Below are 15,338 nucleotides of genomic sequence, written 5' to 3'. Positions count from 1 at the left end.
AACCAATTTATGTTAGTAACCCTTACTTAACACTGATACTTCCATAGAGGTCAAACAATGTGTAGAGATATATACCACTGATTTACATTTGGAGGCATCCTCCTCCCAGTTTGTGTTGTCAGTTTGAGATGCTTCATATTTCTTGTTCTTGAACCATCGATTATAGTGTCTCCCTCCCCTCCTTGTACCGCGTTGTTTTCCCCTGGATTTCTTTGAGGAACACCTAAAAAATCATCATGATCATTGGTTGAGCGTCCAGCTTTATTTCTAGGTATTCTTGCCTGAAAGTCCCTTCGTTGCGTTTTCTTCTGTACTGTTTGTTGTTGTTCCCGTTTCCAACTATAGATCCTCCCATTCGCATAATCATCTCTGTCACAATACCACTTATGGCGCTTGATCTCCTCCTGTTCTTGCTGAAACTTATGTAGGATAGAGTGAAATCTTTCAACATATGATATATATACATCATCAGTCATCTGTGTTCGCAAATTCTCTTCTGATTCTGTCTTTCTTTTTTGACAATTCTCAATCTCAATCTGTAAGAATTCTATATTCAATAAAATCACATCAAGGGCATATTTGTTCGAAAGTCCTTCCAAACGAGTACAGAAATCCACATTATTGGGGAATAGGTTTGGTTTCAGGGTATAATTTGGTTTCTATAGTATTCTCCCAGAAGTGACAGATGTAATTTCAGACTGATGATCCTCCTGGAATCATACTCAAAACCGCGTTTCATATCCACCTTGGCAGGAACGCCCAAAAACGCTCAATCTCCTAGTGAACCTCCCAAGATCCTGTCCACATCATCAGTGGTATAGGAAAAGATGTTGGATGAAATATTCAATGTCTCTATGGGCTCCATGTTACTCACGTGTTCGACCTCCTGGTCAACAAGGTATATAGAAATATCAAAGATAGGAGCAGCACTATGATTTCTCGCCTATTAAGGCCGGTGCTATGCTTTCAAACAAGGAGTGACCTCTCCTTGTATAACGTACATCCAATGAAGAGAGAACAAAGCAGCACTCAAAAAAACTTGGGTTTATTCATCCAACATCCACTCCAACGATTCACCCTCTCTATGAAAGCTTTTTCAAGTCAAATGTGTTCACAATACATGTGTATATATAAGGGGCAAAGCCCAGAGGTACCGCCAAGGGCTCTAATGTGGCACCCACATATGCCAATATGGTCATGGCAGACCTCGAGGAGATGTCGGTCTATGTATCCCACCACTTCGGCTTTGTGCTGAAGTGGTGGAGATACATCGACGACATCTTTCTTATCTGGACTGGGGACATAGTAGATTTGGATCAATTTTTTTAAGGTTCTTAACAATAAAGACCCTGACATTAAGTTGGTCTCGGATACAAACTTAACTTTTTTGGATACTATGGTTTTTATACATGAGGGTAGACTCAAGACTGATCTCTATATAAAACCGACTGACTGTAACACTTTACTTAGTTTTGACAGTCACCACCCAAGTGGGATGATTAGATCCCTACCCTTTAGCCAATTGATGAGGGTTAGGAGGATAGTGGATGACCCTAATGATCTAGATATTAGACTGAATAAAATGACCAATACATTTTTAAATAGAGGCTATCCCAAGAAGATTATTAAGGTACATCTGGATAGAGTACAACAGTTGAGAAGGGAGGAGTTGAGTGAGAGTAGAAGTAGAGTGACTAAAGACTTCCAATGGTGTCCACTTTTAATAAAGGAAGTTCCAAGGTGGCAGGAATTATCAAGAAACACTGGCATGTTTTGTGGAATTATTACGACAAGATTACAGAGTTTTGTTCTCCTCCTTTATTCTCCTATAGGAGATGTAGCAATTTAAAACACCAACTGGTAAAAACAGATGTCAGCAATGTACATAGTGGACAGTCTTGTTGGACACGCAAGGGATGCTTCCCTAGCCTCTCCTGACTCCTGCCTCTCCTGCGACAACTGTCCTCTTATGATTAAGGGTGAGGTTTTTACACACCCAATAACACGTAAGCATTAATTCTTTCTACACATGCAAGATTGATTACGTGATATATGTACAAAAGTGTCCGTGTAATTTGATCTATGTCTGGGAGACGACGACGAAATGTCGCTTACGATTAAATAACCACAAGTCTAGTATATGGACTAAAAAAGTGGAACTACCTGTAGCACAACATTTCATTGAGGCTGGGCATCAGATCCAACAGCTTAGGTTTACCATCATTGATGGGGTTCCCCCATTAAAACGTGGAGGTAATAGGGAATTGACTTTAAAACGGTGTGAATTACAGTGGATTACAAAACGTAATTCCCTCCATCCATATGGTCTAAATATAGACTATCCACTCAATGTCTTTAGATAGAATTAACAACATTAAACTCACTCTATTACTTCCTCCACTATATCTTTGGATCCTCTATAGAATATGGCGTATCTAGATCTAGTCCCTCTGTCTGGGTTCTTTCATTTGAATCCTGTTGATATCATATAGAAGTGGTTATTGGATCATTTAATGTGTTGATTTTTTTATCATGTATTTAGGTGATTGTAGGTAGTTTTAACCCCTTGAACCCCCAACATGCAGTAATACATGACCTGACAATATTTCCAAACATTTTCCTGTATGTTTTTTTCAGACGCAGCAAAATCTTTGAAATCAACTTTTAAAACAGGGCACACTATATGCTAATTACTCATTAAAGAGGCATGGAGCGGTGCCGCTATCCTGCAGAGTCACATAGTACTGTCTCCAAAACAACCTTTCCATGTTTGATTGACATCCTCCTGGCTAATATACATCACTACGTCTCCTTCAACTTTCTTGGATTCGCCATTGCCTTGTACTACTTGGGCACACACTGTGCAGCGAGGTGTACTCTGCCCGGCTGCAACGCACATGCCAGTACAAGGCAACGGCACATCCGGAAGAGTTGAAGGAGGCTGCTAGTGATGTAGAACAGCCAAGCCAGGTGGCTGTCAATCAAAATCTTGGGTGCGCCATTTCAATTTTCGCCTGAGGCAACAGAAATGCTAGAATCGCCACCCTTGGTGGCTGGGAGCATGAGTGTGCAAGAGAAGCGTCAAAGGGAACTCTGTCCCTTAATTTTTGGGATCAGCGGGTGTCCCAGAGGTCTGACACTAACCAATCAGAATGTTATGGCATATCCTGGAGATTTGTCATAACATTCAAAGCTGGGAATACCGTTCCAATTATTGTGCTAAATATCTGAAGACTTTTAGGCTCTGTTCACACACACTGTGGTTTTAACACATTTTTTCTGTGATATTAAAAAAAAGTGTTAAAATCGAGGCAAAACCACTAAAAAACCACAGCAAAACCACTATAAAATCACAGCAAAACCACAGCGTGCAAACACAGCCTAATGCATTGACTTTGTAACCACGTGATTGGCTGATTAGGTATTTGCATTAAAGGGGTTTTCCCATCTTAGATATCTCTGGCATATCCACAGAATATGCCATCAATTTCTAAAAGATGCAGGTGTCAGCTCTGAGACCCGCACCTATATCGAGAACAACTCCAGACCCCTGACTCGCCGCTGGCCGCAGAATCCATGCGGGGTCTAGTCGAGAGAGGGTCACACGTGCGCGCTGCTCTCTCCATTCTGTTCAATAGGAGTTAAAGAAACATTCGAGCAGCGCTTGCTCAACTGTCATAGCTCACATTGAACAGAATGGTTGTTACGGAAACAGATGAGCAGTGCTGTTTCCGGAACTGCCATTGAACAGAATGGAGAAAGCCGTGCACACGCGCTGCCTTCTCTCCACTAGACTCCGCCTGGATTCTACGGACGGTGGCCGCCTTATATATCTTTTTCTTGAGAAAGGCTCTTGTGCTGAGCTGAAAAGTTGCATTTACTTATGGACCAATAAAGCACCACCACTATTTTGCTTGTATCGCTGGAGTGCTGCCTGATTTTCTGGATCTTGTTTTGGGTCTCATGACCCAGGCGGGCTTGCACCCACACACTACTGGGCTGTGCGGCTGACATCTTTTTGTATATTATATATATATTTTATATATTATATATATCGTCCAATTATATATATATATATATATATATATATATATATATATATATATATATATATATATATATATATATATATATATATATATGGACGATGACCTAGCCAATACCAAGTATAAAATTTCTGGGACTAACACCTGATGAACCAGAATCAGCAGGTATCTCAGAATACAGATATAGAGAGTAATGATGCCCAAAAATGCCACTTGGTCCAATTTCGACCATAATAGCTGGCACCCAGACAAAACTATTAATAGACAACGTGTTACGCAGTATGAAAATAGCCCCCTATAATAAAAAGATATATAAGCTAGATAGCGGCAATATGTGACCCCTAAAGAATATATGCCACAGCGTACGGGATCAAAAAGAAAAATATAGGTGTAATAGCTATTCAAGGAAACCTATACAGTATATAGGGAACAGTCTGGAAAGTCTGGGAAGCAATAGCCAGAAGATGAAATCAGAACATGGATTACCTTTGGACATGATGATTGGCCTTGTCCCAAAATACCATGACACACGTTTCGATGGCCTGCAGCTTCATTCTCTATATCTTTGGGCCCTTTTTTAATCTCTGTGGCCCTATCAGAGTTTCCCTCCTATTTTATATATATTGTCATATATCTATGCACTATTTTTCAATAAAATTAAATTTTGTATTTTCGTATACATATTGTTCTGTGGTTATTCTTGCTCTCTTTTTGGTGGGATATCCTATGGATAAGCCAGAAATGACCAAGTTGGGAAAACCCCTTTAACTAGCACATGTACAGTTGTACCTCATAAAGTGGCAACATAATTGTATTTTGTTTATTGTAGACGCTTTTTTATTTTTGGTGGCTGGCATCCTGTAAATTGAAATTTTTGGGTGATATTGTTTTATATTGTTCATCTCATTTTTGCCGCAGCTGGTAATTAGCTTCCATCCACAGTGATTAGGACTTGCAGAAGTGTGAAATGATCTTTCTGCACTTGTCTTATTTTGAGGTAAGAGATACTTTTCATTTTCTCCCAAAATAAATAATGGGCTTTCAAGACTAAATAATATACTAGTTGCACTTTTTCAACAATAAAAGAAAACATGTTTATACTCTTTTCTTATGCTTATTTTATATTTTTATTGATTTTATTTTTCAAATTTCTTTCACACATCACTACTATGACTATAGTACATTTTCCTTATAATCTCAATGAAAGGGAAAAGTCTTTACTACATATAAAATATAAATTTGTCAAAATAAATTTTTGAGAAAATGACATATACAAAAAATATTTAGGGTGCCCATACACATAGCAGCCAAGCGGTGGTAGAGAGTACGCAGTTTTCCTGGTTTTGCCATGCAGTTTTTTGGTCACACACTTCTGTACAAGCGAAGCACATTGTTTCACTGTGCAGAATTGCAGTGATCGGTGGTGAAATTGTGAAAGATTTTGCTGTGGAGTTTTCGCTACACACCTGCTACATGTACAGGTACCCTCCCCTGTTCAATCAATCTGTATGTCATATTTTCAGATGTGTTTCTTACAGCAAAAAAAATCACAGAATTAGCCTTTATTTGCTTTTGCATTAACCCCTTAATGACCGGGCCATTTTGCACGTTAATGACCAAGGATTATTTTTTGTTTTTTCACGGTCGCATTCCAAGAGTCGTAACTCTTTTTTTATTCCGTCTACATAGCCGTATAAGGGCTTGTTTTTTGCGGGACGAGTTGTATTTTGTAATTGTACCATTTTTAGATGCATATAATATATTGATTAACTTTTATTAACTTTATTTTAGGAGAGAATTGAAAATAAGCAGCTATTCCAGCATTGATTTTCACGTTATAAATTTACGCCGTTTACTATGCAGCGTAAATAACATGTTAACTTTATTCTATGGGTTGGCACGATTACGGGGATACCAAATATGTAAGGGTTTTATATGTTTTCCTACGTTTGCACAATAAAAAGCCTTTTAGAAAAAAATTACTTGCTTTTGCATCGCCGCATTCCAAGAGCCGTAACGTTTCTATTTTTCCGTCGATGTGGTCGTATGTGGGCTTGATTTTTGCGGGACAATGTGTAGTTTTCATTAGTACTATTTTGGGATACATAGGACTTATAGATTAACTTTTATTTTATTTTTTATGGGGGGAATGGGAGAAAAGAGAGAATTTTGACGTTGTTTTTTGCGTTTTCTTTGGACGCCGTTCATCCGGCGGTTTAATTAATATGTTCATTTTATTGGTCAAGTTGTTACGATCGCGGGGATACCATATATGTGTATGTATGATTTGTTTTGACCGTTTTACTAAATAAAACCTCTTTTTGGGCCAAAAAAGTAGTTTTATTTGACTTTGACTGTAATTATTTATTTATTTTTTTCACAAACTTTATTTAACTGTTTTACATTTTTTTTTTTTGTCCCACCAGGGGACTTCACTATGCGATGTGCTGATCGCATATATAATGCTTTGGTATACTTCGTATACCAAAGCATTATTGCCTGTCAGTGTAAAACTGACAGGCAATCTGTTAGCTCATGCCTCCGGCATCGCCTAACAGGCAGATGCTGAAGGCAGACCTGGGGGTCTTTGTTAGACCCCCGGCTGTCATGGAAACCCGACGGCGACCCGCGATTTGTTTGCGGGGGCGCCGATCGGGTGACAGAGGGAGCTCCCTCCCTCTGTCAAACACATTAAATGCCGCTGTCACTATTGACAGCGGCATTTAATGGGTTAAACTGCCGGAATCGGCGCGCGCTTCGATTCCGGCAGTTGCAGCAGGAGCCAGGCTGTGTATAACAGCCATGTTCCTGCCGCTGATCGCGTGGGTACAGTCTCAGTACCCGCGCCATCACAGGACGGATATATCCGTCCTCCTGCGCGAACTAGCAGCTGCTGAGGACGGATATATCCGTCCTTCGGCGTTAAGGAGTTAAGAGAGAAAGACAATGATATCCAATGAATTTGAACTATAGGATAATAATAATAATAATAATAATAATAATAATAATAATAATAATAAAAAGCACATACATTTGATTTTTTGTAGCCTGAATGTTTTCCAAACAAGAAGGAATGGGTTGTTACTAGAGAGCAGTATTAAGTATTCATTTAGTCAGCACAGCATAGTATTGCGTATGCAGTATGAATATATATATATATATATATATATATATATATATATATATATATATATATATATATATATATATATATATATATATAGACAAGAAAAGAGATTGCAGCACTCCAGCAAGGTCCAGTAAGAAAGCCTGTGGTATTATTTGCCCATGTTCAGAGCCAAGGGACGTTTCAGTTCCACTCTTTACACGAGTGCTGCTTCATTTAACCCCTTAATGACCGCCGATAAGCCTTTTCACGGCGGTCATTAATGGGCCTTATTCTACAGCGCCGCTATTCAACGGCGCTGCATTAGAATAAAGTAAACAGAGCAGGGAGCTGTCAAATCTGCTGGGGGCATCCCTGCTCGACCGGGTGAGATCGATATAAGTATCGATCTCACCCGTTTAACCCCTCAGATGCGGTGCTCAATAGCGTGCACCGCATCTGAGTGGTTTTGGAGAGAGGGAGGGAGGGAGGGAGTTCCCTCCTCCCCCACCGACACCCGGCGATAATATCGCAGAGTGTGTGTGTCTCCGATGGCAGCCGGGGGCCTAATAAAGGCCCCCAGGTCTGCCTGTCGTGAATGCCTGCTAGGTCATGCCGGTCATGCCTCTCCGTTTTAAACAAAAGTATTGTAGTGTATTATAAAAGAGATCGGATGATCGCATATGAAAGCCCCCTAGTAGGACAAGTTGAAAAAAAAATTGAATAAAGTTAATTAAAAAAAATGTGAAAAAAAAAAAATGAAAAACACACTTTTTCCTCTTACAAAATGCTTTAGTATTAAAAAAATACAAAAAAGTAAAAAAGGTACACATATTTGGTATCGTCGCGTCCGTAACGACCCAGACTATAAAGCGGTTACATTATTTAACCCGCACGGTGAACGCTGTAAAAAATTAAATAAAAAACAATGGAAAAATTGCTGTTTTCTGTTAATCATGACTTAAAATAAATTTTGTAGGTGAATAGGAGCCTCATACAGTTGCAGTGATATTTTTATTTCTTATGGTATTTTAAGCAAGTATTTAAAAAAATGTCCTGCTGACCTAACGGATTCAGCTTTGACAGCAAGATACAACTTTTATGTACACAGGGTAAAAAAAATTGTGCAAAGGTCTCTATATCCTTTAATGATTTCTTTAAAAAAAAATTGTTAGAATTATCTTTTTGTTAGAATTATCTCTCGAAAATATGCTGCTCACAGAGTGTCCTGCTTCTGAGACCCCCTTGTGATGAGTTTATGGCCTTTTTACACAGGTCAATGATCGGGCAAGCGTCCATGTGAAGGCTCGTTCCCGATTATTGCCCTGTGTAAACAGGGCAACGATCAGCCAATGAACGAGTAAAAGCTGGTTGATGGGCTGATCTGCTCATTTATGTAGCCAATAAAATGATCACAAGTCAACAGCACATCACCTTGTGTAAATAGGCTGTCTCGTTGATCAGAGCTCGTTTTCATGGCCCATATTGGTCCATGTAAAAGGACCTCAAGGGGAAAGCATAGCAAGTGTCTGATTCCCCTGAACGGCACTACAGAGGAAATATGGCATTACATGGTTCCCTTGAATTAATGGGCTGTCCTTGTAATAGATGGATGTGTTGGGGCGTCCGAAGAGAAAGACGCACTTTGACGCTACTTTCTGCTTCAACTAATTGATCAAGGTCCAGATTAGGCACTCACTATTAACTCGAAATATCTTAATATGGTATTTAAAGCTTAGTAATTATACAGCCTGTCTTGGCCATTAGTACTATAGTGCTGATATTAGACACAATGGCTTGGGCAATAAGCCAATCCTCAGTGTGTCTGTCAATCATAGCACTGTGCCCGCACATATAATTGCAGGAATATTTTCCACATATACAGGGTGGGCCATTTATATGGATACACCTAAATAAAATGAGAATGGTTGGTGATATTAACTTCATGTTTGTGGCACATTAGTATATGGGAGGGGGGAAACTTTTCAAGCTGGGTGTTGACCATGGCGGCCATTTTGAAGTCGGCCATTTTGTATACAACTTTAGTTTTTTCAATGGGAAGAGGGTCATGTGACACATCAAACTTATCGAGAATTTCACAAGACAAACAATGGTGTGCTTGGTTTTAACGTTACTTTATTCTTTCATGAGTTATTTACAAGTTTCTGACCACTTATAAAATGTGTTCAAAGTGCTGCCCATTGTGTTGGATTGTCAATGCAACCCTCTTCTCCCACTCTTCACACACTGATAGCAATACCACAGAAGAAATGCCTCCCAATCTGACCCCCTTAGACTTTATCTTTGGGGTCATCTGAAGGCAATCGTCTATGCTGTGTAGATACGAGATGTGCAGCAACTGAAACTACGGATACTGGAAGCCTGTGCTAGCATTTCTTCTGTGGTGTTGCTATCAGTGTGTGAAGAGTGGGAGAAGAGGGTTGCATTGACAATCCAACACAATGGGCAGCACTTTGAACACATTTTATAAGTGGTCAGAAACTTGTAAATAACTCATGAAAGAATAAAGTAACGTTAAAACCAAGCACACCATTGTTTTTCTTGTGACATTCTCGATAAGTTTGATGTGTCACATGACCCTCTTCCCATTGAAAAAACTAAAGTTGGATACAAAATGGCCGACTTCAAAATGGCCGACATGGTTAACACCCAGCTTGAAAAGTTTCCCCCCTCCCATATACTAATGTGCCACAAACAGGAAGTTAATATCACCAACCATTACAATTTTATTTAGGTGTATCCATATAAATGGCCCACCCTGTATATTGGATGATACCCTGTGGGATGTCTTCTATTTGCACCCTCCCTTCTTGTGTACCATAAAATGACCACCTAATACAGTCATATAGCATACAAATGTCATTGCTGTAAAATGTCCAAATAACACTGCCAGATATTTTTGCCTGTATGACACTGACCAACCAATAAATTAGGTGATGAAGCTATATCCTGTGTAGCTGTAAGCCTGTGGTTAAGACATGGCACTAAGTCCAGATTATTATTATGCAAACAGCAGTCCTTTTATTAATAACAGGTGGTATAAAAATATCGGACAAAAGGGGGTGCAAATCAAAATGATGAAAGGCACAGTCTTTAAAAACATTTTAATACTGGCATTGGTGGCTCACCAATTCTTCCTTCTACAGAGCTTTTTACTACTCCCTAATACAGGGGTAGCACCCTTTTTCCCTTTAGGCCCTCTTCTCTTCTTACATTCCTTACAGTTGTTACATTCACAGCCTGTGACCACTTCACCCACTCTCAGCTCCAGAAACTCCTCCGGCCCCTAACTTGTTGCGCTGTCCAGCCAAGGAACTCCTGCCCATGTCTGCTCTGCAGCTTCCGCATCTTAATCACTCCAACCGCCTTATTGCAGTCTCTCTTTGAGGGGAGGCTCCCTGGCAAATTTACCAGCTGTTGTAATCTCGCACTTTGCGTGGAGGTACACTGGCAAATCTACTCACCAATACTAGACCCACTCTCATGGGTCTCTCACGCTTTACGTTACTCAACAGGGCTACTCTCTACTGCTACTCATGCCTTGCTTCCAAGAGGGATGCTATTTAACACTTTACACACTCCGTACTGCATAAGGCCCACAGCGTCCCTATGAGGGTTGCTTCCCCATACCATTGTTGGCACAGTAAAATACATTAGAACATGGCGTCTGGGCCTATTCCTTCTAGCGCAGCACCCAAAACAAACCACATTTCAACTGATGAATAAAACAAATCCACAGGAAAACCTTGTGCGGGTTCACGGCCGCTGCGTTTATGGGCACCCTAAAATTTTCAATAGTGGAGCAATACAAATTGGAAATACACATTAAGATGATTACTCAAATAACAGTTGTGAAAGTAATTAAAACATAGACCAGGAAATCATGACAGTTGATGATGGTGACGACGATTTCCTCTGTGCGCGCACTGGCCCTTTAAGGCCGGGCATGAGCGTGCGTGCGCACCCTACGGGACACAGCAGACCGGAGCGGAAGTGAGCACTGGCATCTCCTAGGAAGGAGATGGGGACCAGCGCTCACGGATCCATGGCTGCGGGCTTCGGGAGGTGAGTAAACCCGATGGCCCGTGGCCATGGACGCTACAGTTTCTACATTAGTTATGTTTGTCCTTGGTTCTCATGCGAAACTCGTGGAAAGAAGGAAAGAGGAGTGAGATAAGGGAGGGAGACACATTCACATATGTATGTGAGTAAAATTCCCCCATCTTAGAAGAACAATCTATTATATCCTTGCCAAGAGAAATAAGCCATCTGCAAACCTGACGTCAGCATCTAATGAAATGATAATATTCTATAAAAAATTGTTATATATGCCTGTGATTTGCTAAAATATGAAATATTCTCATTGTATGCTATTGGCTGAATCAGAATTATTGTCACATTGCCTCTGATTGATTAACCTCAAGCCTTCACCCCTATTGAATGATATTATTGTAATTGAGTTTGGCAATAAAGCTCAGGAGTATTTTGAGCATACCAGCAGCATCTGTGTGTTATTCCTCTCCGATATATCGATAAGATTTTTGACCTGGATAAATTACTGAGGTTATCGGTTGATGTACCCATTACAAACTTTAGTCTAATATATTTCTGGGCCATGATTGCATTAACAGTTTTTGGTGCCGGAAAACCTGGGAGATTGATCGTCTGATAGCTGTCACTGGAGGTCGGACATTGCATCAGTGAATTAAAACCGTCCGGTACGTAAGAAGCTTATTCTTACACGTACCTTTTTCACTCATTCACTGGAATTTAGCTGTCATGACGTTACATCTTCTGGACACAGTGTGATTTATCCAGAAGTATGAGGTATGTGAAAAAATGTTGTGTGATGAATGATGGCAGATGCGTACGTTCTCTTGAGTTGTTGTCGAAGATGTGTACATCATGGTATGAGAGAATTTTTTCAGGCTATGAAACTGTTACAGAAGTTGTGAGTGTCATAGGGCTTGGGAGGAAAGTGACAGTGAAAAAACTTGTGCAGTGATAAAAAAAAACTTGTGCATTGCATCCAGCTGTCTGTGTGTAAAGTGAGAAAGAAAGGATTTGTACAAAGAACTTGCAATGAACTGCGGTTTTGATTTGTGTATTGTTATAGGTAAATTGGCAATTTAATTTATTATTTGGCTGCTGTTTAAAATTGTTAAGGATCAAAGGAAAGGTTACCCTGTTGCCCGGTTGTTCTGAGAGAGCCGAGTGTCAGGGACCCTTGACTCAGCAACTGTCCGAATAGACAGACTGCGCATTTATAGCAGAGAGTCACAGATAGACAGACTGCACGTTTAGAACAGGGAGTCTGGATCAGAAAAGTTGGATATTCACAGGTGATATCCAGTAATATCATCAGGACTTCTGTGGTAGTCCTAATAATGGAGGACTTAGAGAGCAGAGTGACAGGGGAAGCCCAGTAGTGTGATATACAGCCAAAGAAATTATGACAAACCGGGTAAGAAAGACACTATAACAACTAAAAAGGGTCCTGTAATATTCAGGTCCTTTGTCAGGATTGTAATGGTCAAATGGACATATATGGGAGTGCATGTGACAAATGTGATACATGTATATGTACCATTACACAGTGCAATAGGGAAAACATTGAATGTTGTATTAAGTAACCATTTATGAGCTCCTAGCACACTGCCAGCTTGTAATATTGTGTGTAAGGTTTGTTTTTTTTGTTTTTTTTAAACAAAATCTCATTTTGAAAATGTATGTTGTTTTAAAAGTAAATGGCTGCAAGGTATCTAAAAGATAAAATGCAGTTTTGTCAGTAGAAAGTAATTTTTGTTTTAGGCTATTGCATCTTAAAGAGGGCAAAACTAGTATTGAGATATGCAGTTTTGAACCCTGCTACATTAATTCTGCAGGGTCCAAAAGGGGGGAGTAGTGATGGGACCGATTAGGTACGTCTCAGTGACAACGTACATTTTTGATTGGAGATCTACACAATGTGTCAGACGCTAATGAGTAACCCAGATTAATTTTGTATGAGAATAAACCAGATTTTGAGGTTTGTTTGTTTTTTCTGTGTAGATGGTTCCAAATCCTTCCAGATTGGTAAATATGGCACCGGGTTGCTGTGCTATAATCACCACTCAATATGAGGTATTGTGTGGCAGATCACTCCCCTCCAGCAAATCTGCATAGGAGGCCGAGGTAATGTCACTTACAGATGAGTCGTTACAGATTAAGATGGGAAGGAGGTGAAAATTACCTGAATATTGTTAGTTTTATGCCAGATTTTAGTAAAATAATTTTTGTTTGTTTGAGGTGTTAATCAGGTATTTGAGGGACCTGATAGGGGTGGGATCAGAAAACTCTACACTTTTGAAATAATCTATATGCAACATGGGTTTCAATATAAATTTGTAATGAAGAGAAACTTCATCATATACCATATGTACAAGACAGGATACACGGTAGTCACGATGCACGAGGTAATTCAACAAGAAAGCACTCCCACCTTCTTGTTCATCTCAAGAAGCGGAGGTGGAGGTGCTCGCTGAGGCTTGTAACCTGGCAAAAGGTAAGTTTTCCAACATTTACACTGACTCTAGGTACGCTTTTGGCATCACCCACGATTATGGGCCCATTGGTAGTAGAAACTTTGTTGGATCATCGGATAAGCCAATTGAGAGTGCAAGCAAATTGGCTTGTGCCTGGATCAATAATGGCACCACAAGGTTTGTAGTAGCCTGCATGATATGCTCATGGCATGACATAAGTAGAACAGCAAAGGTACCTATGAGAAGTGTACCCTGGCCAGATTACCCATTCCAGCAACTGCAGAACATACAACTATCCGATGTAGGTGTGAATGAAAAGGTTTAGAAAAAAAGCAGATATTCCTCAGCACATCCACAATGTGGAGTATAAGAATACCTTTATTTGGGGATTTTTTAAAAGTCCATAGAGAACGCAGGTAAGGCGTGTTACCGCTTACCCGTTTCGAACAGAAGTGTTCTTACTCATAGCGTAACGTAACAGATTCGATACATGTGTTTTAAAATTACAGATAGCCAATCCTGACACATCCAATTAGGAGTGATTTGCGATTAGGTTATATAAAGTATAGTTCATATTCTAGAAAAAAAATGAAGAAAAAGTGTCAAAAAATAACCTAGGAAATGTCTACTAAATGGGAAATGTGTAAGAAGACATAGTCCCTATATTATCAAATGAGTTTTGAAACTATGCGTATATAACTAGACATAAATAAATTGCACCAAGAATATCAAAGTAATGAGACTGTTTTTCGTTTGAAAAAAACTATTCCTAACGAAAAAAGATCAAAAATGTATCAATTGCACAAAGCAATTGAACAAAAACCACAGTAAAAGAATCAATATGTATACTTAGGCGCTAAATATGCATAACCAGGGCATATAAATATTATGTACAAATTACAAAGTAATAGATCTACTTTACACTTGGAAATACAATTTATATATAAGGACTGTAATAAGTTGTGTCACTGACATGCAAAACTCTACAAACCAGCCTTGCAATATTACATAAGTTTTAGATGGTGTTTTTCGGCTTAATAATTTTAAGTGTCTTATTTTAAAAAGAAGTCATTAGAAAATACAAAATATGAAAAAACTTTTCCCTTTAAAGCCAAACTTTTTAGTTAGTATAAATAAAGGAGATCTCCCCTCCAATTTATCCCCTAGGGGTGACGAGTATCCACTTGGAGAATCCAATAGTCTTCCCTATTAAAGAGATGTCTCTTCCGATCGCCTCCCCATTAGCCCAATAGAATGGAATCTGAAATATTCCAGGGAACTATTATGTTTGTCAATGAAATGTTTGGCAGCCTGAGATGTCTTTTAAGAATTTTTCGATATGCCGCTCAGTGGCGGATTAAGTAGACTACAGGCCCTGGGCTGTTACCCAAACTTGGGCCCCCCTTCTCCCCCGCCGCGCCGTAACTATTGTTAACACTACCTTATTGTGCAAGCATTAACTAATGGGTGTTACGATTCCCCTTGTCAAAGGGCTGTGTCCCTACATACTGACAGTCTGAAACCATCGCTGACAGTATCACACTGTGCAGGGAAACATCCTCCTGACAAGGAGAATGATAACACGCATTTGTCTATCAGTACTGGACTGCACAAAGACTTTTTGTGAAACACAAGGATTTT

This window comes from Rhinoderma darwinii, chromosome 4 (assembly GCF_050947455.1).
Source record: "Rhinoderma darwinii isolate aRhiDar2 chromosome 4, aRhiDar2.hap1, whole genome shotgun sequence".
In the NCBI taxonomy this organism is placed as follows: domain Eukaryota; kingdom Metazoa; phylum Chordata; class Amphibia; order Anura; family Rhinodermatidae; genus Rhinoderma; species Rhinoderma darwinii.
This window is presented reverse-complemented; position numbering follows the sequence as displayed.